Source organism: Balaenoptera physalus (assembly GCF_965194825.1).
Source record: "Balaenoptera physalus genome assembly, chromosome: 6".
In the NCBI taxonomy this organism is placed as follows: Eukaryota; Metazoa; Chordata; class Mammalia; order Artiodactyla; family Balaenopteridae; genus Balaenoptera; species Balaenoptera physalus.
In genome coordinates this window covers 16419785-16447744 of record NC_138885.1, presented here as the reverse complement: position 1 = coordinate 16447744, position 27960 = coordinate 16419785, and the positions used below count along the sequence as shown (strand labels likewise).

The 27960-nt window shown below is 35.2% G+C and overlaps 1 protein-coding gene and 1 pseudogene across 2 annotated transcripts in view; one reads left to right on the top strand and one right to left on the bottom strand.

Moving 5' to 3' along the window:
- The window catches only part of DPP10 (dipeptidyl peptidase like 10), a 685907-nt gene that overhangs the window by 319712 nt on the left and 338235 nt on the right, over positions 1 to 27960 (top strand). The window lies entirely within an intron of this gene.
- LOC309662658 (mitochondrial import inner membrane translocase subunit Tim17-A pseudogene) lies at positions 1029 to 27569 on the bottom strand (annotated as a pseudogene). Its single transcript has one exon. The product of its transcript is annotated as a mitochondrial import inner membrane translocase subunit Tim17-A pseudogene (transcript).

Here is a 27960-nt window from a genome sequence, read left to right as displayed (position 1 = left end):
TGAATGTGGTTTTCATTCCACAGGCTGCAGGATTGTAGTTCTTCTTTCGTCTGCTGCCTGCCCTCTGGTGGATGAGGCTATGTAAGAGGCTTGTGCAAGCTTCCTGATGTGAGGGACTGGTGGTGGGTAGAGCTGGGTGTTGCTTTGGTGAGCAGAGCTCAGTAAAACTTTAATGTGTTTGTCTCCTGGGTGAGGCTGAGTTCGCTTCCTACTGGTTGTTTGGAATGAGGCTACCCAGCACTGGAGCCTACAGGCTCTTTGCTGGGGCTAATGGTGGACTCAGGAGGGCTCATGCCAAGGAGTACTTCCCAGAACTTCTGCTGCCAGTGTCCTTGTCCCCACTGTGAGCCACAGCTGCCCCCCACCTCTGCAGGAGACCCTTCAACACCAGCAGGTACGTCTGGTTCAGTCTTCTATGGGGTCACTGCTCCTTCTCCTGGGTCCTGATGTGCACACTACTTTGTGTGTACCCTCTAAGCATGGAGTCTCTGTTTCCCCCTGTCCTGTCAAAGTCCTGCAATCAAATCCCACTAGCCTTCAAAGTCTGATTCTCTGGTAACTCCTTCTCCCGTTGCTGGACCCCCAGGTTGGGAAGCCTGACATAGGGCTCAGAACCTTCACTCCAGTGGGTGGACTTCTGTGGTATACTTGTTCTTCATTTTGTGAGTCACCCACCCAACGGTTATGGGATTTGATTTTATTGTGATTGCGCCCCTCCTACCATCTCATGTGGCTTCTCCTTTGTCTTTGGATGTGGAGTATCTTTTTTGGTGAGTTCCAGTGTCTTCCTGTCAGTGATTGTTCAGCAGTTAGTTGTGATTCTGCTGCTCTCGCAAGAGGGAGTTGAGTGCACGTCCCTCTACCGAGACTAGATTCTGATACTCACTATTCTTCTGGGATTTATTGAACTGGACTGCCTGCATTTTAATGTGGCAAACTGAAGAACACAAGACATTTTTAATGCAATTTTAAAAATGATTATTGAATAATGACACTTGAGTGTTTAGTTTTGACTTCTGTTGTAAGTGTCATTATGTAGAACAATTTGTACCCAGGCAGAGCCTTGTGAAACAAAGATTGTAACCCTTAGCAATCAGGAGAGATTATAAACATAAACTGAGACAGCAGAATCAGGGCCTTATCTGAATGCTGTGTTCCAGTTCTGCTCAGTGGATGTTGGAAGAATTTAAAGGAGGAGGAGAATCAAGAAAATTATGTAAAGAAAAAAGAAATATAAATTTATTTTGTTTTAAATTAGAAGGGCATAAGGAAAGACTAAATCTATTTTCAAATTAAAATTATTCTAAAGTAAGTTTGTTTGTTTGTTTGTTTTAAAGAGCAATGTCCAGGAGTTTTTTTTTATTATTTGACTAACAGAACAAAACCAGGCAGAGGAGTCCACAAGGAAATGATGGTCATGCTTCATTGCTGTTTGCCATTTGGTCCTTCATCTTCTAAGCACTTATTATATTTCCTTTGAAAGATTTTAGACATTTATTTCATCACAAATGCAATCCAAGTATGAATAAATAAATGTATTATCTTTTAGGAACCCCCACCCCCATGTTCCTTTAAATAGAAGAAGATGCTAAATGTCTCTTCATAGTCTGTTTGGCCATAGTTGTCCCACCTATGGTTTGAAAAACAGTCTGAAATCCTTTCCTCATTCCGTTAAGGAAATCCTGGGAAAGAAGTCCTATTGATATTGTCCATAGTCTCCAAAAGGTGAGGGTGGTAACTGGGCTGAAGGCCACTGCAAGGGGTCTTCAGCAAATGGAGGATAATTGGGAAATTGGGCAGAGGCAAATCTTGTCAAGGAGACACCAGCTCCTTCAATTAAAGCCCAGAGAATGCCACCCATCGCAGCTGACCCAACCATGGCCACTGGTCTGTTTCTTGCTGCCAGTATGGTTCCTGTTAAGGCACCGCTCATGATGGAGTTCCAGGGATCTTCTTTCCCTCTGACTTGAACCATACTGCAGTCAGTCATGGAAAACAGACCTTCCCGAAACAGCGAAGCTACCTCTCAACTGCAGAGCCCTGGTTTTAATAGCTGTCAAACTCCTTCCTAATCTGTGGTTTACTCCCACTGGAGAACTGCAAAACCCTTTGATTACCATCACCTATGGTTATCATCTTAAAGGTACCACCGCAGTCATCCAAAATTCGCACACATACTCTTGTACCTTGACTCCATGGTCAAAATAATTTTTCAAATTCAGTTTAATCTAAGGACATTGTTGATTAAATTTTAGATGACAATTTGGTATCTGACTGAGATGAAGAAACCACATGACAGATTTACTGGTTGCTATTTTGTACTTTGTGATTTTAGCCCATAGTCAGTTTTGAAGGTCTGCTAGTTAGAAGGTGCTGCCTCCTTATTACTGTGACTAAAACCTTTTTGACTTTAATTTTATCTCCGTTCAAAGAATTAATATCCTTTCAAAAGTTCTACAATCACACTGAAATTACTTTTAAAGAAAAGTTAGCTCTAGGTTTTACTTAAAAGACAGATTCTTAAACTTTTAGATATCCGTTAAGGTCTGTACATTTTATTGCATTTTATATGCATTGGATAAATTCAGTTTTAAAATGTGACAAATCTTGTTTGAAGGGAAAGAACCCTCACTGAACAGAATTGTTGCACCCTAATGTGTACTTTAATTTGGAATTTTCAGAATATGAATTTGTTTAGCATTGCAACAAACAAACAGAATCCTTATCTATACAAGTCCCCCATCCTAAAGAAGAACTTTGAATTTGGGTATCTATGCACAAACAGAAAGAGAGGATTTGCCTGTTAGTCCTTTGATATAATGTGGTTATTAGCTGCTTGATTTTATTTTATTAAATTTTTAAATTTTTCGGCCGCACTGTGCAGTTAGCAGGATCTTAGTTCCCCAACCAGGGATTGAACCCGTGCCCTCAGCAGTGAAAGCCCAGAGTCTTAACCACTGGACTGCCAGAGAATTCCCTTAGCTGCTTGATTTTAAAACTTTATAGAAGCATGTGTTTTGGGGCAGACGTGTTGGTAAATCTGTTTCTGTTGCCAAGAATACAAGAGGACAACCCAACCTTTCATCGTGGTGAACCTCATTTATCATCCTGTCACTGCACCATCTTTTTCCAGTTTCATCCTGGACCAGGATTTCATGGCACAGAAAGAAACCTGGGCATCAAACCATAGCATATGAACAAGTGGATGGCCCAAACGTTTGAGAGCATAAACATGCCTCTCTCACTGGGCACCAGTTGAGAGGGTTGAAGCCCATTCATTGTAATTGAAGTTCAGAGTAGAAGAAGAAGCTGTGTCCAGATGAGAAACAATTCGTATGTTTGTGTGGATTTGGATTTTAATAACTCTGTCACGTTCCATCACTGTTTGCTTGAGCATTTCCCCGATACGTTCTCCCAACACTGAGGCCATTTCTGCTTCCTTCTGGATATCACTCATTGTTTTCAAAATGTGGTTTTCCACGCTCTCTTCTCCAAACAGTCTCAGTTAGGTTTGCAATTTAATAAATGGTCAGTAAAAATATAGCCCCCTAGGAGCTTAAGTCCTGAAATAATATTAGAGATGATTTAGTGTAATATTTACTGACTGTAACATTTTTCTTTCCTTTTTAGTTCTCACTCATCTGAAGATGCATCTCAGTCTTAGCTAAAATTTTATTCTTTTCAAAATTAATATTGATAGTGTCACTAATTTCTAAACCTGAAGGACGCTAAGTACCATTTTTTTACATAAAGAAAACACATACGTGGAAGGAGTTTGTAATGTTGAGCCATGAACGACTGATAAATATAGTCTGTTAATGAGACTGTACAGGACGACACTACTGTCATGAGAGACAGAGTGTGCCTTACGTAAGGGCAGAACTCCTGGTCTTCCAGTGACACATTCAACACTGTGATGGGGTGTGACAAAGAGGTGGACATAGCAAACTTTGAGACATATGCTGATAACACACTACCGGAGAGATATTTAGGGTGGGTACCTACTGCGATATCATCAACTGGAAATGTGCACTTTGGTACTGTTGTAGAATGTTGGCATAGCCCTGCTGTTTGTATCTAGCTGTTTAAGACAATGAGGACGAAGCAGTGAATCTTACTAAGGGAGAAAACAAAGTGATGCAATCAAAATTAAAAGCTATTTCAGATACTATTGCTGGTTGCTAATTGTTATAGGTTATCCTATCACAAATTTAGTATATAGTATATATACATATATTTGTTCATTTCACTTTTTGATAATGTTACCTTATTCAACATATTTAAAATTTAATCCACCATAATTCCTTCCAGAAGAGCCTCCTTTCTTATTATTTTAATGCCCTTATGATATATCATTGTAACTACAATAAAATTAATTAAACAAGGAGGCTGTTAGCCTGAGGTGGCTCTAATGCCTCGGCAGCCTACTAAGCAAACCAAAACCTAAGCCAGAATCAGTGCACCAGAATCCGGAAAAAAACCCAAAAGAAGAACCGATCACAAGCAGCCCTCTTTTCCAAACAGGGCAACTGCTTAAGTATAGCCAATCGAATAACGTATTTGTTTTTCTTCTGCACCTTCTCTATGAAAACCTTTTCCCTAGCTTCTGTCATCAGGGAGCTCCTAACCATTTTTGGTTTGGTGCTGTCCAGTTTGCATCGGCTTGCGTAAATAAACCTTTGAAAAAAATTTATGTGCCTCAGTTTACCTTTTAACACCACCTATACCTCTAATACAAAAGGAACCTTTTCCTGACAGCTTTCAACTTTTTCTCTTTCACCTGGGAGGTAGCTCTCTCTGACTCTGTTTTGTCCTTATAAGTTATAAAGAACCTATGAGTGTTGGTGTCTATCCATTACCGTAATAGAATCTGAGCATTAATATTTATTTTGGTGGGCATGCCCAATTTACAAAATCCAAAATTTATTTTCATAACCTAGCTTACAGCGGGTGTAGTAAATGAGTACAAGATTTAGAGGCTTGTTGGCTTAATAGGCTCAATTAGTAGAAAAGGATAGCTATCAAAAGCATCCTGCCTTAAGGGTTAGAATGGGGAAGTAATATGCCTTACTACTCAGAAATTCTTTTATTAATATCTTAGTAATCTCCTTCATGACATCACTTATTCCCATTTCATTTCTTCTCTTTGTGTATCTCCTTTGACTCTCCTAAAACAATATGGTTAATTTTATAGAGGGAATTCCTAATTTCATAAATTCTTTAAAATAGTATTGGGCAGTGTAGTTACCTGGCTTTTCTCACCTCTTCAGTCTCTCTTCCCACCATTGCTTCAAAGAAGTCTGCAGTCCTACACGTTGAAAACCACTTTCAATTCCTGGAATGGACCTTGGTTCTTTCAAGTTTTATGACTTTATTTATGTTGTCCCTATTCTTGGAAATACTCTTATCCTCCTATTACAATGGAATAGCTTTCTGACATTCTTTGAAGGTTTAGTAAAACCATTATTATTTTTTTTTCTTTTTGGAATTCTTCTTTGAGTTTACTTCTTCTGGCCTGAGATAGGTACTCTTTCTATGTGCCTACTTAATGCTTACATATTTAATAATAGTCACCTTTTAGATGTTTTGATTCACTTACTATCCCAACAACCCTATTGAGTAAACAACTATAATTGTTATCAGCCTCTTCTTATACATGAGGAAACTGAAGCAAAAAACAAGGAAACAAACTAGTACTTGCCTAAGGTCTTACAGCTAGTACGTGATAGAATGAGTTTTGAAGACAAAAGGTCTAGCATCAGTATACAAACCAGCGCTGTCCAATAGAAATCTGAGTTACAAATGTGACGTAAATTCATAAATTTTCTAAAGAATACATTGAAAGAGTAAAAAGAAACTGGTGAGATTAGTTGTGTTAATACATTTTGTTTAATACAATATATCCCAAATAACATTTCAAGTATAATCAGTACAGTATTAAAAATTAGTATTAAAAATGAGGTATTTTATATTTTTTATACGAAGTCTTCAAAATGCGGTGTGTATTTTATACTTACAGAATATCTCAATTTGGGCTAGTGCTTTAAAGTACATGTGGCTAATTTCTACCTTTAGGTGATAACACAAGTCTTTACTCTTAATCACAGTACTGTACTCTTTGTATGGAAATAGTTTTATTTGCCTGTATCCCCCATTGAACTCTGAACTCCTTAATGAGTGAGGATGTTTTGTATCTCTAGCACATAGAATAGGTATTTCCTGATATATAGTACAAACTTAATGACTATTTATTGAATTTTGTTGCTGAAGTACATTGTTAAGTTGAAATTTCAAGAGATTCAAAATAAACGACCATATGCATACATTTGCCACTCTTGAGCAGATCATGAGAGAAAATTGAGATGACATCCAGGAAGACAGTTGTATCTTTCAGGACAACAGGATATACATAAGGTTCCATTTTAAGAATGTATGTAAATGCTGAATTTCACTAAAATCGTATTATAAAATAATAAATGAAAACATGGTCTAAAAGTGTCACAGTTTTTAAATTATTATAGAATACTGTGTTTTGTTACATTTGTTTAGTGAAAAGGGGGTGTCAGAATTAACATTGTATCATCATGTTTGGTAAAATCATGAGTGGAATCATGCCTCATGCATTGTAGATACCTAATAAATACTTTCTAATCTGATTTTTTTGAGCCAGGGGTAGTAACCTCAACTCCTACAGATATTTATTTATTTATTTGAAATCCGATCCAACTTGCCATCAGTTTGGACAAGCTGGGACAGTTTCTCAAAATGAACTCTACTATAGTCAAATCGTTCCATCTGTTCTCCCCAAATGAAAGAAGCTTCCCTTGATGCTAGTCAAAGAGTGAGGGCTCCTTGACTCAGAACCAGATACAAGCTTAATACCAGCCTTCCATTTCAGCTCAATTACATTCTTGGCAGCCTATGAGGCTCATGGGGTAAACTTTTTTTATAACAGTTATCAATATCAGCTAATTTTTCAGAATGGGCAAGAGTAAACTTCAATAGCTCCAGGATGAGTTTTCAGTCTTCCAAAGGTTGTCTCTGGCTAACTGCCATGGAGAATATTGTAGGAGCATAAAAAGTGCAGTTTTAGGCAACACTCTAGAAATCAGTTAACTTTATGTTTACTTAGATTGCGAAGATTTTATCAAGCTGAATTAACTATTTAATGCTGTTTCAGGGTACTGTTTCTTTTTGTGAGATATGGAAAATGGTCATTTTCCCCTGATACTTTATATACAGGACTGCAGCTGTGTGTGTGTGTGTGTGTCTGTGTGTCTGTGTGTCTGTGTATATGAATATTATCTAGCAATGTTTAGAGGTTGGCCTATCATTGACTCTGTCATAAAACTATCATGGGCAAAAGAGAGAGAGCATCCTACTGATGGGCTACAGGCTCAGTAAGAACCCGGGACTTTTGGATGTGTCTATAGGGGTTGAAATTTTTGTTAGGAGTAGAATTGATATTCAGGGTGATTTGAAATGATATTAAGTCCTTGAACCCAGGAATGGCTAAATCCTGTCATTATCCAGCATTCTTTATATTTTGTAACATCAGGTACATCATTATACAAGGAACTATTAATTATAAACACACACTACTCTATTATTCACTGAATGTCCATAACCACAAAAGTGAAATTCTTTCTTCAATTGTAATAGGGCATTTAGATTTCTTTCAAAGTTTAAGTGAAAACTTTCCTTTCCTTAAAAGTGTAAATTTTAACACCATGCTGCTCTAAAAACTAAAGCAAATATTTTATATAAAAGAGAAGAGGGTGAGAAGCCATAAGTATCCTCTTGCCTCTCAGCCAGGCTCTAATGTGTTCAACCCATGGAGGCAGGAATTAAAAAAAGGCACCAGAGACCACATGGATTTGGCTTCTTAGGAATTCAACCACAGAGATTCTGGAAGCATAAGAAACAGCAATACCTCAACATGACCTTTGAACATAGTGACCCCTCACATTAGTAATTGTTTAATTTGGTTTATACAAATATAGTTATTAAATATGGAGTGTCTTCAAGGAGCTAACACACCTCTTTCAATAAATACAAATTATAGTTCACAATATGCCCCAAGAGTAGTGCACCATCATTTTTATAAAATGTTAGTATATCCCCCCATTACTAGAAAAAAAGAAAAAATATGGTGGAAATAATCACAATTGAGGTTTTGTGAAATATTTCATCATAGTAAAATATCTGAATATCACTACAGTAAATGTAAACAGTCAAATATGTTTAGCTTTGTTTAACAATCTCATAACTTTTTGCTGATGGATCAGTTTTAGTGAAATTTGTGTTAGAGTCTTTGAAGCATATTTTGAAATACAGCATATCTTTTAATCTTTCTGTGAATTGGTTTCATTTACTAACATTTGGAGGAGATCTCTTATTCTAAGGGAATCTGATGGGAATTCTGATGAGTGTTTGAAAAGTGGTAATTGTGGCACTTTGGGAAATGCTGGGAGAGGGCCAACCTGAGGGCCACAGGTGCTTTTCCCAGCCAGCAAGGAGGCTTAAGCAAGAAAGCTTTCTAGCACTGTGCCAGGAGTTGAGCTAGGGCCCTCAATAAAAGGGAATTGGATTTATCTGTAGATAAATATAACATTTCTTTGTTCTTTTCTATTTAAAAGATATACACGTTGTGATATATACCTCTAAAAAAACTCTATCAGTCCCACAGAAAACGGGGTCCAGGGAACTCTTTCCACCTCCAGTTTATTAATACTGCATTAAAAATGTGTATTACTTTTAAGAAATTTAAACATGACGATTAAAATACAGACATTAAACTTATAAACAATCAAAAATTATGCAAAAGAAATACAAATACTATGAAATTCTATTTCTGCAAAATCTTGGGTAACAATCTGAAGGTGGAAATCTTGATGATATACAACATTTAATGAAGTTTCAGAATCTATTTCTGCTACTGCAAAGAAATGTCATCATCAACAGTACAGAAATAAAAATTTAATAATTCGATGCATGTTGCATAAAGGAATATTTTGCAGCCATTAAAAAAATGAAAAATAATATGAAAGAATCTAGCATAACCTTTTCTATCATTAGGGTTAAAACTGGTATACAAAAGTTTATCCAGTCTGATTTAAAATGCTTAATATAAAAAAAAAAGCTAATTGTATTATCTTTGTCAGGGTTTTCTAGCGATACAAGACCAATTTTCTTCCTATCTATCTATCTATCTCTCTCTCTCTCTCTCTCTAACATCTGTCTCTCTATCTATCTATGTATCTATCTAGAGGGAGAAGGAGAGAGAGGGAGGGAGGGAAGGAGGGGGAGGGAGAGAGAAAGAGAGAGAGGGAGGTTAATTTATTATAGAAATTGGCTCATACAGTGATGGAAGTCAAGAAGGCCCACAATCTTTCATCTGCAAGCTGGAGAACCAGGAAAACTAATGGGTTTCATTCAGTCTGAGTCCAAAGTGCCACAGGACCACTGATGTCTGAGGGTAGGAAAAGAATTGCCCCAACTCAAGCAAAAAGAGCAAATTCACTCTTCTCTTGCCTTTTTGTTCTATTCAGACCCCCATTTGAATGGATACTACCCACCTACATTAGTGAGCTTCTTTACTCAGTCTTTCTCAAATGCTAATCTCTTCCGGAAACATCCTCACAGCCACACCAAGAAAAAATGTTCTACCACCTATTTGGGAATCCCTTTGCCCAGTCAAGGTGACACATAAAGCAAACAATCACAAGAACTCATAGAATTTTAATTTCCTTTTTAATATTTTCATTAATTTCTAAAGTAAGTTGTGTTACCATTTAAGTCATAAATACAGGGGAAGGATTCTTCAAAGATGGGTCTAGGTAGGAATTTATCTCCCTACCTAGACAACAATTGTACTGGCAGAATCTGTCTGATATAACTCTTTTGAAACTCTGGAGTCTGTTGAAGGTTTATAACTTCCAAGGGGAGGGTTTGGATAGCAAATTGCAGATAACAGTCAATTTCAACTCTTAGTACAGTACCAGTTACCCCTCCCTCACACCTCAACCTAGGAAAGGAGGCAGTGCACATGTTCCAGGAGAAGCTTGCAGGAGCCAGAGTGGACAAAAAGCACCCTATCTTCCTTTGGAGACCAGTGTTCTATTTGCTGATTGTTGCTTCTGATCACAGAGGTGCAGAGAAAGAGGTGGTGGTCATTGTTGTTATACCTAGCCCCACTGTTGTAAGGTCCTCTCCTTTTGGCTGAAGTGACTTCTAGTGATATTTAAAGGGCCAGCACCTTCCACCCCTGCCCTCTCCCTCTTTTTATTCTTTTTCTCCTTTCGGGAGCCAGACTTTGAAGACTGATACATTTAAAATCAACTGCATATATAGGGCAATTAGAAAGTCACTACACATGCCTAGGGAAAAGCACAGGATCAAAAAAGACCTGAAAACCCATAAGCTTATACCTCAGTGATCTTCAGCACAGAAACAGCCTACAGCAATCAAAAACAAAAAATAAAAAATAAAAAAACAGAAAACCCTGAGGAAGGAGGAGAATCTGGTTTCCAGAGTTACCACACTACTACATTTAAATGAACAATTTTCAACAAAAACTAAAAAGGCTTAAAAAGTATGGCCTATTCAAAGAGAACAAACGTAAATTTGTTAGGTCACAAATTAAGTCTCAGTGGATTTTAAAATGTAGATATCATACAAAGTATCTTCTCTGATCACAATGGGATAAAGTTAAAAATCAATAACAGAAGAAACACTGGAAAATTCACAAATTTGTGGAAATGAGACAACACACTGTTTAAAAATTAATGGATCAAGGCAGAAATCACAAGGGAAAGTAAAATATACTTAGATATAAATGAAAATGAGAACACAGCATGCCTCTAAATATATTGGATGCAGTGAAAGCAGTGCTAGGGGAGAAGTTTATAAATATCAGCAGTTACATTAAGAAAAAAGAAAGCTTTCAGGTCAACAACCTAATTTTATAACTTAATGAACTAGAAAAAGAAGAAAAAACTAAACCCAAAGCTAGAAGAAGGAAGGAAATCATAAAAGAGCAGAGAAAAACAAAATAAATAATAGAAAAAAAGTAGAAAAAACCCCAGTGAAACCAAAAGTTTATTCTTCAAAAAGATCAACAAAATGGACAAAGTTTTAGGGATTTCCCTGGCGGTCCAGCAGTTAAGACTTCATGCTTCCACTGCAGGGGGCACGGGTTCGATCCCTGGTTGGGGAAACAAGATCCCTCATGCCACGAGGCACAGTCAGAATAAAAAAAAGGATACACCTTTAAATAGATGGACTATTTAGAAAGAAATAGAGAGAAAGATAGAGAAAATATTCAAATCACTAAAATCAAAATGAAAGTGGGGACATTACTAGTGGTTCTACAGAAATAAAAAAGGATTTAAGAGAGTACTCTGAACTAGTGTACATCAACAAATTTGATAACCTAGATGAAATGTATAAATTCCTAGAAACATAAAACCTACCATTAATAAATGATGAAGAAATTAAAAATCTGAATAGAGCTATAACTAGTAAGAAGATTGAACCAGTAATCAAAAATCTCCTAACAAAGAAAAGCCCTGGATCTAAATGCTTCAATGGTCAATTCTACCAAACTTTAAAGAAGAAATAGCATGAATCCTTAAAGAAAATATGAATAAATGGAAAGATGTACCATATTTATGGATTGGAAGACTTATTAAGATGTAAGTACTACTCAAAGTAATCTATAGATTCAATGAAATCCTTACTAAAATCCCAACAATGTTTTTTGCAGAAGAGAAAAAACCATCCTAAATTTCATACGGAATCAAAAGGGACCATGAATAGCCAAAAGAGTCCAGGACAAGGGAACAAATTTGGAAGACTCAAATTTCCTGATTTCAAAACTTACTACAAAGCTACAGTAATCAAAACAGTGTAGTACTGGCATAAAGACAGACATATATAACAATGGAATAGAATAGAGAATCCATAAATAAACCTTAACATGTATGATCAAATGATTTTTGGCAAGAGTGCAGAAATATTCATTGGAGAAAGGACAATTTTTTTGACAAATAATGCTGGGAAAACTGGATATCAACATGCAAAATATTGAAGTTGGACATTTACCTAACACCATATACAAAAATTGTATATGGTGTTAGGTAAATGTATATGTTGATGTACACTAGTTCATAACTCAGAATGGAACCATGACCTAAATTGAAAACTTAACACTATAAAAGTCTTAGAAGAAAACAGTACAAAATCTTCACAACATTGGATTTGGCAATGATTTTTTGTGTATGATACCAAAATCACAGATGAACAAAAGGAAAAATAGACAAATTGAGCTTCATGAAAAAATTTTAAATGTACATCAAAAGACACTATCAACCGAGTAATAGGCAGCCCACAGAATTGGAGAAAATATTTGAAAATCGTATATCTGATAAGGGATATCCAGAATGTTTAAAGAACTCCTAAGTCAAGCACAAAAACACCAAACAACCAGATTCAAAAATGGGCAAAGAACTTGAGTAGACACTTTTCTAAGGTATACAAATTGTCAATAAGCACATGAAAAGATGAACAAAATCACTAAACACTAAGGACGTGGACATGCAAGTCAAAACCACAATGCGATATCATCTCACATGCATTAGGATGGTTTCTGTACAAAACAAAACAAAACAAAACAAGCAAGCAAACAAACTCAGAAAATAATGAGAGTTGGCAAAGATATGGAGAAATTGGAATCCTTGTGCACTAGTAGTGGGAATGTGAAATTGTACAGTCACTGTGGAAAACAGTATGGAGGTTCCTTAAAAAATTAAACATAGAATTACCGTATGATCCAGAAATTCCACTTCTGGGTATATCACCAAAAGAATTGCAAGCAGAGTCTTGAAAAGATATTTGTACATCTGTGTTCATAGCAGTATTATTAACAATTGCTAAAACATGGAAACATTTCAAGTTCCCACCGATGAATGCTATGTACATGCAATGAAGTATTATTTATCTAAAAAGGAAGGAGACTCTGGCATTAGCTAGAACTTGAATGAATCTTGAAGTCATTATGCTAAGGAAAATAAACCAGTCACTAAAAGACCAATACTGTATGATCCCCCTTATATGAGTAGTGGAAATCATAGAGACAGAAAGTAGAATGGTGATTGCCAGGGACTGAAGAAAGAGGGATTAGTGAGTTACTGCTTAATGGATATAGAATTTCAGTTTTGCAAGATGAAAACAGGGTTCTGGAGATGGATAGTGGTAATGATTGCACACTGATATGAATGTACTTAATACTTCTGACTGTACACTTATAAAGGTGGTAAATTTTATGAGTATTTTAACATAATAAAAAATTGAAAAAAGAACATAATTACTTTTTAAGTAAAAACACGCATGTATTAATCTTTGATATGATGACATGGAGTCTAGTGTAAGAGTAGGAGGACTCGGTTAAGCTTCCTCCGTTATCATGGTCTCCTTTCGACCCTTTAGAGGTTACCACTCCATCCTTGCTGAGCTTCAGAGGTGGGTCTGCCTGCATCAGTCAAGCTGGGACCAGCTCCACTGTTGGCCAGACGCTCCCTTGGTTTCTGACCAGATTCTGATAGCTGACACTGATAAAGCTGAGAGAAGCACCCTACAGAACAGACATGGAGGCATCTGCTCCTGATTTTGCCATGTTCAGATCTCAGTTACTTCCCATAATGGGACATTGCAAGGGCTTTCAGGAGTTACCCCTTCAACTCCTGCGTCTGTGTTCAGGACACCAGCCAGCACTGGGCAGGTTGTGTGCGGAAGGGGTTGGAGATCAGGTAGTAGCATCTTCTGGAGCAGCTATTTCAACTCTCATTGACAAATTGTACTTAAAATCTGTCCCGCATCAGAATTCTGACCCCACCATTCTCTTAATCGTCTAATGTTAGGTCCCGTTAACTAAGTTCCCTGAGGCTCAATTTTCTCTAATGTAACAAGAGCCATTACTGTGAGAATTAAATAAGTATAAATGCCTAATAAAATTCCTTTCTTATTGTGGAAGTTAATAAATGTTGTGTTTTAATATGCCACGTAACTTTATTTTATTTTACTGACTAAATTTTAGTTGCCATTTTCTCCCCTTCATGTTTCCAAGGAACATGGTAAACACTTAAGTAGTTGTTTGATTATTCTAACAATACATTGAAAAATTGTGTGTATTATTTTGTTAATTGTTTATCAGAATACTTGATAAGGACAAAAAATAGTGCGCGTTTTCTATATTATATCTCATCTGTAGACAAATTACATACTAGTTTGTCGTATTTTTTGCTTCCAGCTGTGCCCCAGAGCAAATGTTATGAGGGTGAAATGCAGGTGAAGTGGGGTAGGATTTACAGATGTGGCTCTTATCTGCTTAGTGATGTCTATAATGTCATATTAGGAAGAGGGACAGGCAGTTTCATCTTTTTGAAGCAGAAACATAATTTTCAATGCAAGGTATATCATGTTTTCTAAAAGATCATGGGAGACAAAAAAGGTGAAATAAAATGCTTAAGGAGAGACATCTGTTCTCTCTGATTCTTTAACTCACTTTAAACTTGGAGAAACAAAGCAAAGTGACAGTTGACTCTTGTGTTTTGTCAGGCCTAGATCTTTAGCTCTTGTATAAAAGTAAGCAAGCAAGCTGCCATCTGTGCAAACAGGTGGCTTGAATGATGTGGAGTATTAAAAAAATCATATTTGGAGGAATGGCAAGGAATAGAGAATTTAAGAAAACTCAAGAGTTTCTTTAGTAAGATGAGAAATGTGACCCATTGATTGTGTCAGTGTTAGAAGATAAAATGTGGAAATATTTGTCCAAAAGGCTCTTCATGATCCACATATTCCCATAGTAATTCTATCATCAGTACGCTTACCCCAAGCAGCAGATGTAGCACTATTACCCTTGTGGCCCCCTCAACAGACTGAGGCCATCTCGGAAACAGTAGTAGGGAAGATGCCTTATGCCACAGCATAACTAAGGTATTGCTCACCCTTGACTTATTTATGACTTAGTAGTCACTCTCCTAGCTTCATAAAGGAGGTTCTTGAAGCCTGGAGGCTGAGTGGAAAGAAAAGAATACACAGACTGGAGGGTCAGCTTAAGGAACCAGTATAAGCATCAGTTATTAGTTAACAGACAGCCAGTGTTGCAGAAATTGGACTGGATTTGGAATCCTCATCCAGGAATTTAATTGCTAATTTCTCAGTGTTTTCCCCTAACTTCCTGTGGCTTTATTTTTGAGAAAATGAAGGGATTAGACAAGATGACCTCCTTGGTTCCTTCCAGCTCTTCAAAATATTTTAGAGCCAATTTGATTGGCAACATTATTTTTAGGACTCCTTTTATAGAAACAATCTGTGAAAATTACTGATAAAGCAATTAGGTACTCATATATCTGTATGACTAATGTTAAATATTCATAGTTTACTCACGATCTACTGTGTGTAGATCCCTGCATTAACAGAAGTGAGGTTGAGAAGGTTCAAAGTAAAGGAGAAGATGAATTATAGATAGCAACCATAACGCAGAAACAAACCATTTTTGTTTCAAAGACGCTGAAGAATTTAGCTTTATTTCAAATAGTGGGAACAAATACCAGGTAAAATATAGCACGCATATATTTTTTTTCTATTCTACCAACAGTTTTGTTTTTAAAGCCAAAATAAATCTAAAAATGTATATTTTAAACTTTTGGCATCTCAACCGTCCCTTCTTTGGTCTTTACATTTTTTCTGATTTATTTATCTTTTAATAACAACTTTATTGAGATAAAGTTCATGTACCATAAAATGCACCCCTTTAAAGTATACAATTATTGTTTTTTAATATATTCATAGAATTGTCCAACCATCGCCCCTATCTATTTCCAAAATATTTTCACTGCCCCCCATACTCATTAGCAGTCATTTCCCCTTTCCCTTTCCCCTTCTCCCCTGGCAACCACTAATCTACTTTTTATTTCTGTGCATTTTCCTACTTGGACATTTCCTATACATTGAATTATATAACATGTGGCTCTTTTAGATTTGCTTTTTTTCAGTTCGATTGTTTCAAAGCTTCATCCCTCTTGTAGCATGTGTCATCAGCTCCTTTACTGACAAATAATGTTCTGCTGTATGAGTATATCACATTTTAAAATCTATTTATTAGTTTATGATATTGAGTTGGTTTCCTTTATCATTGGCTTTAGATCTTAATATCATTTTATTTCTTATATTATTGAGTGAATAATTAACCCTTGGAACTTCCTTCTATTCTTCTTGCTTAGTTCTCATCAAATGTATATGGTGATTTTACAATGCACAAAATGGAAAGATTTAGAAATTAATTCAATGAGACACATAAACACCAACTGTATACTCAGTTCTATTCTAAGTAATGTGGTAAATAAGGAAATTTGAATATTTCCTTTTAGAAAGAGTATGTGCACTTTTTAATGATTAATGGCAGTATCTGATAAGGATGGAATATAGGTCGAGTGGAGAATTATTTTTTAAAATGCTAGTTAAATCATCATAATCAGCTTTGCTACCTCCATCATCAACAAAGCCAGGATCACTCATTGGGCACATACGCTCTATACGATATTGCATTTTTTTGCATACATTGGAGTGTTTTATATTCAGACAACTTAATTGGGACATGTTTTTTTCTTATTTCAAATTAGAAGAGTAAATTACAGATAGCTAATGTAACCAGACCCAAAATTAAATGCTTAGGAATAAGAAGAGTCAGATTTTATCATAAATCTCTAAAACATGCTCCATATATATGTGTCTGTGTGTGTATATATATATATATATTACATAGTATTATACTATGTAATATATATTACACTATATATACTTATATATTGTACTATATAATATATATTACACAATGTATACTTATATACATACATGTACTATAAATATACAATATATACGTGTATTTTATATATTTATACCAATTATATACTTGAAAAGGAATCATGGTGGAGGGACGGACTTTGAACTTACCCATGATGTTTAGTTTCAAGATTTGGTTGATCAGAGTTGGGGTTGAGATCAGTGGTTTGAGGAAAAGAATCACAGTAATAAAAAGCATCCTTTCCACCGCAATGCTGTGGTACCACTAAATGATTTTAAATCGTATGTTTAGAGTTTATTCTTATTGGCAAGACTCATTTGTAATTTCAGGCCATTCCTTGGCAAATCTGGTCTCTCTTAACAACTCAACAAGAGAGTTGAAACTTTGATGGAGATTTGTGGTTCTTCCAGGACATACATGTGCATCTCCTCAGCAGTCTCAGATTGATCTGTTGCCAACATGTTTTCTCCCCTCTCAGGAGAATGAATCTCTAACTACACATCCTGGCAAACCCACGCATTCCTCCTGGCAAGCTTCCCCAGTGGGCCACAAAAAGTCTTATGCTTTCAGGCAAATTCATTTTTCTCTAAGGGAAGTGTGACTTGGGAATACGGCAAGGCCCCAAGTAACCTGGAAAGTTTCCTCAGAATTTTAACAATTACTAAAATATAGTTCCTTTTATGGACCCATTCTTTTGCTACAAAGTACCCATTACTCACACACACATACACACACACACATGATCAATTGTGCTGCACTTTCCTGCATGATAAAATGCCATTTTATGGTAAGTTTGGAGAGGCATTGTTTTTGTTGTAAATAACACCCTTCATAAATAAAATCAGTCTTCATTAATGCACATACACTGTATAATAGATCTGTTACCTGTTTCACTTATCCAAACTTGACCTTTACCTGGCATCCACAGAATGATTTCTTTTTTTAAAATCAACACATACCCAACACTCAGCAGGAGTGGACATGAGATTTAGTCCTGTGCCTGTTAGTACATCACATACCCCTAACACGCAGAGCAAGAATGTGTACCTGGCTCAATCAGGACCAGAGACAGCAGCGAATCTCTGATTGAGTATCCTAGGAAAAGAATCTTAATTTTTCCTGTTGGGCTTGAAAGTGAGAGGCCATGAGGTTTTAGTGATATTTGGATCATGAAGGGAAAGCCTGTCTGAATAGAGCCATCTGAAAGAAAACTATAAGATAGTACACTTGCCCTGATGACATTTGAGCCCTTGCATCAACTGGTACCTTGAAGCCAGACATACAATACAATACTTTTTAGACTTAAATCCATTTGGGTCAGGTCTTTCAATACTTGAAACAGAAATAATCCTTTACTTTTCTCCCAATTCCTACCCTTATATATAAAATAGTAACAACTTATCCATGTGTTCTTATTTGATCAATCTTCTCCTAAGAACATGAATTAGTATAATAGCTGTTTACAGTTAGATAAATTTCATCTTAAGCATATGACAGAATATGATTAAGTCCATTATACAACTTGGACTCATCAGCATTTTTCTTTAATCAACTGAGTTTTTCTAATGAACTTTAACAGTGTTTAAAAAAGAAAAAAAAAAAAAAACTAAATATGCTTGAGAAGTGATCTAATCCAAACTCAAAAACCAAAATTATTGCCCAAAGTTATTGCCTCTGTCCACTAAACTTAGCCATAGAACTAACTAGAGTTTTCTTATATTGGTAAATATCCTATAAGTGTTTTAATATATTTTATATTTCTGTTATAATCCCCAGAGTCTGATTGTCTTTCAGTATGTGAATTTTTTAGCAGTACTTTTGTCACTTATTTCAATATTTTTTCTTTTTAAATCAATGCAATACTTCCATTTTATTCAACTAAGTCAATTTCCTATTCAATTAAGTCTTACCTTATGGTTCAGTTATATACTACTTGGTGTGTAGTGATCAATTTTAATCTCTAGAGATTTAATTGAAAATGCAGAAATTGATAAAGGTATGCCATTATGCACTTGAAAAGTCTCACAGCATCTGTTGTTTAGATGTATGAATTAGTTGTACAACAAAAAAATTCCTCAGTGCTACTTTGTAAAAACTATGTTCAGGGCTAAAATATCTACATTTATTTTATTCTATTTTTAAATGTTGTCACTTCTTCTTTTCTTTATTTCCAACTATCATGTTTTAATTTATTTTTCTTTATATAATGTCAGTTTGAGCTGAAAGTGTTAGGCATTTGAAATAGCCAATGGAGAATTTTTAATAAGGTATAATGCCTAATTTATAATTTTAAGAGAAGAAAAAGGGATACAAAACATGATGTACTTTGAGATCTCAACTGCATGTTTGTAAGGAAACACATTAAAATTTTCATAGTTATTTTTCCTTGGTATGTTGGCATTATACAAATTTTCTGTGTTGCATGTATATTACTTTAAAATCAGAAAAGAAACAAAAGTTACTGCCTTTGATAACATATGTCTTTTTCTTTTGTTATCTTGAATGTTCTAATATTAAACATGACTAGAAAAACATTTTCATAGGATGAGAATCTGCCTAAGATAAGCTGGCACTAGATAGGGAAAGGTAACAGATTCATCTGTCCATTCAACAGGAAGACCAATTTCAAGACATTGCATCTTGATAAGAAGGAATAGCCTTATCAAATATATTGGAGAGTAAACATGTTTGTCAGTGGAACAATGTCAGTTGTTAATGGAAATTGACTAAAGTGTATGGACTGGCCAGAAAGGATCCAAGTAGCTAAATCTGCACAGATATAAGTATTATAGATAGATAATTATATATATACATATATATATATATACACATATACATATATATATATAAAATATTCTTTATATATTATAGATAGATAACAGGTAGATATCTAAATAGTGGATTTCAGAACTTTAAATAGTGGATTTCAGAATTTTAAACACTTAAACAAGTGTTGCAAGATTAAAGCACAAATTGGATGTGTAGAGTTAATGTTAATTTTGAGTCTCTAATTTACAAGTTTGGTGCAAGATTATTTGATTTATGATTAAGTTAATGAAATGTCACTATGCAATTTGAGACCATATTATTAATGATGTAGAAATTAATATTAAAATTAAAACCTTGAGAGAAAAAAGGGAGGTGTTTAGAACTGAGGAAGGATAACTTGTAAATGAGTAACTGTGAATGACCTGAGATTTTACTCTCCTTGTCAACTAACATATATATATATATATATATATATATATATATATATATATATAACATGAAGCCTTTGGATCAGAGACAAAGAGAGTTTATTACTCATAGCAACAGACAATCATCACAGGGCAATGTGGTGAGGGCCAGATGGTACCTTCTCATATAGTGAGGTGCCTTACAGGAATGGAACTCCATAATAAGAAAACACTTACCTTGCATAGGATTGCTGGTGACCTGCCCATCCTCCAAATCTTTGTTTGGAAGCTGAGATCAGCCCAGATTAATCTTTCCAGAATAAGGAAACATGGAGACAAGTTAGTGGCTAAAACAAAAACAAAATTAGAGAAGAAAGGAGTGATTTAGATATTTTCCTAGGCTCTTATTTTTTCTTTATATTTTGCAGTTTACATGTTACCTTAAAATAAGATCTATTCTTTGTATGTGTCACTGCCGTGTAGACTTCTAGACTTTTAAGATCATAGAAACACAACCAACATTTATGTTCATTTCACATGGGCTGCTCAATGAAGAGAAGGCATGAATCTGTTTGTCTTCTTTTTGCCTGCTGACTACAGTAGACTGGACCACTCAAGCAGAGATAGTTGAGTATATGAGTCTGGAGTTAAGAAAGCTTTGGTAAAGCCCTAGTGATTTCTGATGCTTTTAACTGAAGAAAGTTAAGAACCAGTTACAAGTGGTATTTATGCTACTGCTGTGCAAACAAATCTTCTGGTGGTAGAGGTATTTGAAATTCTAGAGAGTGGTGTTTAATTTTTCTCTTATGTGATTTTTTGCAAATAATCTAAAGAATGAAATGATCCTATGAAAACTGCTGGTATTCACATTTTAGCTACAGATCAAAAAAACATCATTTAGTTGAGTGGCCATCAAGTGGAAAGGGCTGTTTATCACAGGAAGTTCCATTCATAGAATTGACATTTCCATATGAATTAATGATGATGACTTAGAATTATGACAACTTTTAAATGAAGATGGCCTTTATTCTGGTTATTTTTTAGAAAAATGCATTTATTCTGTACATCTATCTTTATCCTAAATATTTACCAGGAATGCAAATCATTTTAAGGTAAATATATCTCTCAGGCCAGATTGGAAAGCAAAAATTCTTTCAAGTAAATAGATATTTTGGGGATCCAAAAGTAATTCTTCTAGTGACATTGCAGTGATTGGTGACTAAACTAACATTTCTAAATATGGTAAGTAAAAAATATGATCTTTGAATGAAGCAAACAACCAACACAGAAGTCAGCAGATTTTTCTTTAAAGGATCAGAGAGTAAACGTTTTAGGTTTTATGAGCTATATACTCTGTGTTGCAGCTACTAAAATCTGCCATTGTAGTGCAAAAGCAGCTACAATATGTAAATGAATAAATGAATAAACATGACTGTGGGCCAAATTTGGTGCACCTAAACTTAGGTTTGTAAGGTTGGGTTAAAGAAAAATTATTTTGCCACATGTTAAAATAGTAAGGAAGACCTCATTCAAGACTATTACAATAGAGGGTAGACTATTGCAATAGAGGGAAGACAACTAAACTCAACTCTAAATACAGCAAAGATACCTGGGGATTTATAGCCAAGAAGCAGAGTGTGAGGCAGAGTAGATGGGAAATTTCTAAGAGGACAAATCAAGGGTAGTCACTAAGCTGACTTAGCAGGATTCTTGCTAGCAGTGAACAGTCAAGGTCTAGTGAAGAAGAGGGGTCAGAGGTGCCTGACTAAATTTTGGTCAAGAAGGGAGTCTTTGTCAATAGTGCTAAATGCATTTCTAAATAAAGTTATAAATGGAAAAATAAAATATAATTGATAAATGTAGTGAAAAGACTTAATCTTGTACCAGAGAAAAATATTTGTTAAGGTCTCTCAATGGGATAGGTGCCATATTGTGTACTATAGAAGTTATAAACTGCTGAATACTAGTTCCCCCAGATTACCACCGAGATAACCTGTTAAACATGATGAAGCACAGCTGAATTTGTTGCTTACTTTTGTAAAGAAGATCAGTTTCTTCACCAAGAGTAAGCAGCATATTACCCAAAGGGAATGGTGAAAGAGAGATGCTTATGAGGTTTGGGGGGGATCTGGTTTGACAGGTGTTTCAAGAAGTAGTATTGATTAGGATTGGTTGAAATTTGAGTTGTAAAAGTTAAGGATTGGTGAATTTAGGGAGGGGAGGGTTCGGGAGAGACTCTTGAATATTAAACAGTCATTTGGTTGAGTTATGTATTGTTCTGAGAAAGAGATGTTTACTTCAGTGAGCATTAGTTGAGTAGTCTATTTTTCAAATAAATGGGTTTTCAGAAAGTTCCTGAAAAAAAAAAAGGATGAAGTTATTTGCAACCTCATCTTACCGGCAAGAATTTTCTGAAATATTAAACCCGTATTAATGCAGACACTTGAATAGTAAATTCATGTTAATGTAGATTGTGGGATGTGTGGGTGTGGATAGTTTCAGTTCTGAAAGGAACAAGAAATAGGGCCTTTCTAGAATTTCTAATGTAATTGAAAACCCAAAACAAACACATGAAAAGTAAATAAAAATAGACAGTAAAATTATTTGAAAGAAATTATATGATTAAATATTAAATGACTGGTCGAAGAGCTCAGAAAAGAGAGACACTGAGTGAGGACTTTAGAAGTGTCGGGAATCTAACAGTGCTTTGGGAAAGATGGAAATTCTGGACAGGACCTGGCCATTGGTTACTGGGCATCATAAGCAAAATAGAGTGGGAGTGAAGTATGAGTTGTGTGGACAACTGTAAACAACAGATGATCAGAACTTTTTATAGGGTATCAGGAGATAATAAGTAGGGAAATACATGTTGAAGCCGTGGAGTGAGTTACCTGAGTGTTATGATTGTTTTCAGAGCAAATGAGAGCATTCAAAGTGTTGTTCAGGATGTGTTAGACTATGTGATGGGAATAAACTAGAGGCATAGAGAACACTGAAAAAACTAAAACAATCTTCCAAATGAGAGGCTTTATAGCCTCTATATAGGAGATCTATATATACGTATATATATATCTCCATCTATATAGGAGATGAGATAGGAAGATGTAATGAACTTAAGCATATATATATATAGAACTTTGAGGGAAGGTGTAGCCAAAAATATAATGAGTTTAATTTTAGTCTACTGAGTTTTATGTATCTGCAAGTCATTTATGTCATCTAGCATAGAACTGGAAATATAAAACCAGCATACAGGAGAGGTCAGGGCTCAAAAGTTTAAGAATCAATATAGGTTCAATCTCTAAGTCTGTGAGTTTGTTCTGTTTTGCAAATAAGTTCATTTGTGTCATTTTTGTTAGATTCTGCATATAAGCGATTATCATAGGATATTTGTCTTTGTCTGACTTACTTCACTTAGGATGATCATCTCCGGGTCCATCCATATAGCTGCAAATGACATTATTTCATTCTGTTTAATGGCTGAGTAATAGTCCATTGTATACGTACCACATCTTCTTTATCCATTCATCTGTCCATGGACATTTAGAGAAAGAACTCCTGGTTACCAGGGCGGGGGGAGGGTGGGGGAGGGATAGATAGAGAGTTTGGGATTGACGTGTACACACTGCTATATTTAAAATAGATAACCAACAATGACCTACTGTAAAAATAAATAAATAAATACCTTTTTTTAAAGTAAAAAAAAAAAAAAAAGAATCAATATAGGTAGGTCTGAGTAGAAATGACTAGTTAGAGAATAGCAGTTGGAAAAAAAAAATCTCAGAATTGAGCTTTGGAGGATGTCTTTGTTTAGATAGCAATTGGATGCGTAGAACGTATAGAAATTTTTGAAGAAAGGATTCCAGGACAAGGTAATGCTTCAAAAGCAAGAAAAGATTTCAAAATTCTTCTGCTCATTGTAATTGTCACAGACTGCAAAGTTGAGTGTGGTGGGGATTAAGCATGTAGAAAGAGCACATTGGATTTGGTTATCACAGGTCAGTGTTGACGTTGGCAGTTTGCTATTTCAGGAGAGTGAGGACTGCACCTGTGCTTTAGGGAGATATGGAGAATTACATGTATGGTGGACACACAGGATAAGGCTGAAACCCCTTGTACAAAAGGTTTCCTGAGGCTTATTGTGAAAGGACAAAAGCCTGGGACAGAGCAAAAGAGCTGAATGAGGGTGATTATTATTATTATTTTTTAATATAGAGAAGAAATATACAACATAAAAAGTACAAGTAAATGGCAAGAGGTAGATATTTAAGAAATATCAGAAATCAAAGGTATTTAAAAGCACAGAGCATACCGATTTGGTTACAAAACAGCTTTTTTGCCTTTCAAGAGAGAAAGATCGCCTCTTTCCAGAAGGCTGGGGGAAAGGAAGAGTGTACATGGAATGAGATTTTGAGGTAGACAAAAAGGACAGCTAAGCCATTTCAGATGGCTTCAATTTTCTCGGGTAAATATATGGAGGCTGGGGTTCCTTAAAAAGTGAGGAAAATTTCTATATAGTTGTGAGCAGTGTTTTAGGAGAGATGGGTAAAGGCCTGCTGTGTTTCAACTATGATTAGCTCATAGTCTAAATTTGCCACTGATATCTTTAAATAATGATTAAATCTTAACTTGATATTTAACAAATCCTTCCTAAATATATTTGAACATTTTCAGTGATTATCATTTCATTATTTTGTTTTACTGTTTGTTCTAATATTTTCAGTTTGAGTGTGAATTTTAAAAAATGGATGCTATAGAATTTTTATTTTAGATATGTTAAAAATAGGTTTTTCAGGCAAAAATCATATTTGTATTAAAATGTTTCAAACAACCAATTTGCCAAGATTTTTCCCACTTTTTGAAAATTCTCTCCACAGATAGATGATAGAGGGATAGATTTAATTTTGAAACATTAAAAGCAAATGTCTAAATTATGCATCATTACATTATCAATAATAACATTAAAAAATAAGGTGACTTTATACTGATATTCATGGAAGGTGAATGTTGTCAACTGTCAACACCCAGAATAACCTGTTACGCAAAGCTGAATTTATTACCTATTGCAGTCAGGGAGGACAACATTTTGATAGTCTTAGTATGTCCAGAAGGAGAGATTGGTGGGGTGGGTTGGGAGTTGTGTATAGGGCTGGAAATCTAGATGTGAATTGTTAAGACAGGTGTTTCAGTGTGAGGCTCTGATCGAAGATGGGTGCATTTCATGAGGTAATGGCCTAGGAGGGGTGCACACAGAGAGGCAAGCATCTTGAGGTGACCCTTAAGTTAACAGTTGTTTGATAATTTACAAATTTGCTCAGTTGTAGGAGCTTATGGTTCAGATAAATTACTTTTCAGCAAGTTTATGAAAAACAAATTAAGTTTTGTACCGATTTATAGTCTCGTCTTCATGGGCAAGAACTAAAAGTAAAATCTTATGGATGTAGGTCCTGACAGTTGGGGTGGATGCAGAGGCCTCAGTTCTCAATTTCAACAGCAAACTGGAATGTGAAGTGCATTACTACCTGCTTTGAGTGGACTAGGTATAAAATAAAAGGTTGCCTTTACTGGAAAGAACTTAAACTAGGATATAGTACTGTTTTTCCTTTTGCTAGACAAATTATGGAAAAAAGAATTGGACAGAAATATTGGGAGTTTGGATGGTGGGGGGGCAGACACTAAAAGTATCATTACATTCTTACGGCTCAGGATGGAGGGGCACGGCAGTAATTCTACCTTGTCACATCTTTTCATTTAAAAAAAAAAAACTGACTGAATATGTGTTCAGGATAATTGACTCTTAACGTTCAATGAGCTGAAAAGGAAGAAAGATTATTTAATCAAAGTACTGTATAGACATGCATAATACAGTGTTTTAAGAATGTTTCAAGTACACCTACCTTAATCTTCGTGTGTTAATGCACTTTACTCATTGATCTGATTCACTCATATTTCATTACCTAATATTAAACAAAATATGAGGTGACAGTTTTGAAATATATTTCCAGAAAGTAATTTATTAATGCAATATTTGGAGTTTCAAAACTAGGAGATTCCACTAGTGATTATAAATCAAACAGTAAAGTAGGATAAATATGACACACAGAAGACCAGATTTTAAAGACCAGAAAAAATTAAAGAGAATTAATAAAGGCAGATATTAGATGCTTTTAAAATAATTAATGCAGAAATCTGTATTAAATATTAACCTGGAGAGTTACAGCTGAATTAAAACAAAAAAAAAGGTTTTTCCCACTAATGGAACATTGAAAGTCTAACAGTAAAATTTGCAGGAGTAAAGATCCAAAGGGATTTATAAATCTCAAATCTCAATAGATGTTTTTCAAGTCTAAATAATTATCCAATGAAATTTACTTTAAAAATATTAAATGTAAAGGGTTGAAGGAAAAACCTACAACCAAGATTACTCTACCCGGCAAGGATCTTATTCAGATCTGATGGAGAAATTAAAACCTTTACAGAAAACCAAAACCTAAGAGAATTCAGCACCAGCAAACCAGATTTGCAACAAATGCTAAAGGAACTTCTCTAGGCAGGAAACACAAGAGAAGTAAAAGACCTACAATAACAAACCCAAAACAATTAAGAAAATGGTAATAGGAACATACATATTGATAATTACCTTAAATGTAAATGGATTAAATGCTCCCACCAAAAGACATAGACTGGCTGAATGGATACAAAAACAAGACCCGTATATATGCTGTCTACAAGAGACCCACTTCAGACCTAGGGACACATACAGACTGAAAGTGAAGGGGTGGAAAAGGATATTCCATGCAAATGGAAATCAAAAGAAAACTGGAGTAGCAATTCTCATATCAGACAAAATAGACTCTAAAATAAAGATTATTACAAGACACAAAGAAGGACAGTACAAAATGATAAAGGGACCAATCCAAGACGAAGATATAACAATTGTATATATTTATGCACCCAAAATAGGAGCACATCAATACATAAGGCAAATGCTAACAGCCATAAAAGGGGAAATTGACAGTAGCACAATCATTGTAGGGGACTTTAACACCCCACTTTCACCAATGGACAGACATCCAAAATGAAAATAAATAAGGAAACACAAGCTTTAAATGATACATTAAACAAGGTGGACTTAATTGATATTTATAGGACATTCCATCCAAAAACAACAGATTACACTTTCTTCTCAAGTGCTCATGGAACATTCTCCAGGATAGATCATATCTTGGGTCACAAATCAAGACTGGGTAAATTTTAAGAAATTGAAATTATGTCAAGTATCTTTTCAAACTACAATGCTATGAGACTAGATATCAATTACAGCAAAAATCTGTAAAAAATACAAACACATGGAGGGTAAACAATACACTACTAAATAACCAAGAGATCACTGAAGAAATCAAAGAGGAAATCAAAAAATACCTAGAAAGAAATGACAATGAAAACACAGCAACCCAAAACCTGTGGGATGCAGCAAAAGCAGTTCTAAGAGGGCAGTTTATAGCAATACAATCGTACCTCAAAAAAAAAAAAAATCAAATAAACAACCTAACCTTACACCTAAAGTAATTAGAGAAAGAAGAACGAAAGAACCCCAAAATTAGCAGAAGGAAAGAAATCATAAAGATCAGATCAGAAATAAATGAAAAAGAAATGTAGGAAACATTAGCAAAGATCAATAAAACTAAAAGCTGGTTCTTTGACAAGGTAAACAAAATGATGAACCATTAGCCAGACTCATCAAGAAAAAAGGTGAGAAGTCTCAAATCAACAGAACTAGAAATGAAAAAGGAGAAGTAACAACTACAGGGGATTATGAGAGATTACTACAAGCAACTATATACCAATCAAATGGACAACCTGGAAGACATGGACAACTTCTTAGAAGAGCACAATCTTCCAACACTGAACCAGGAAGAA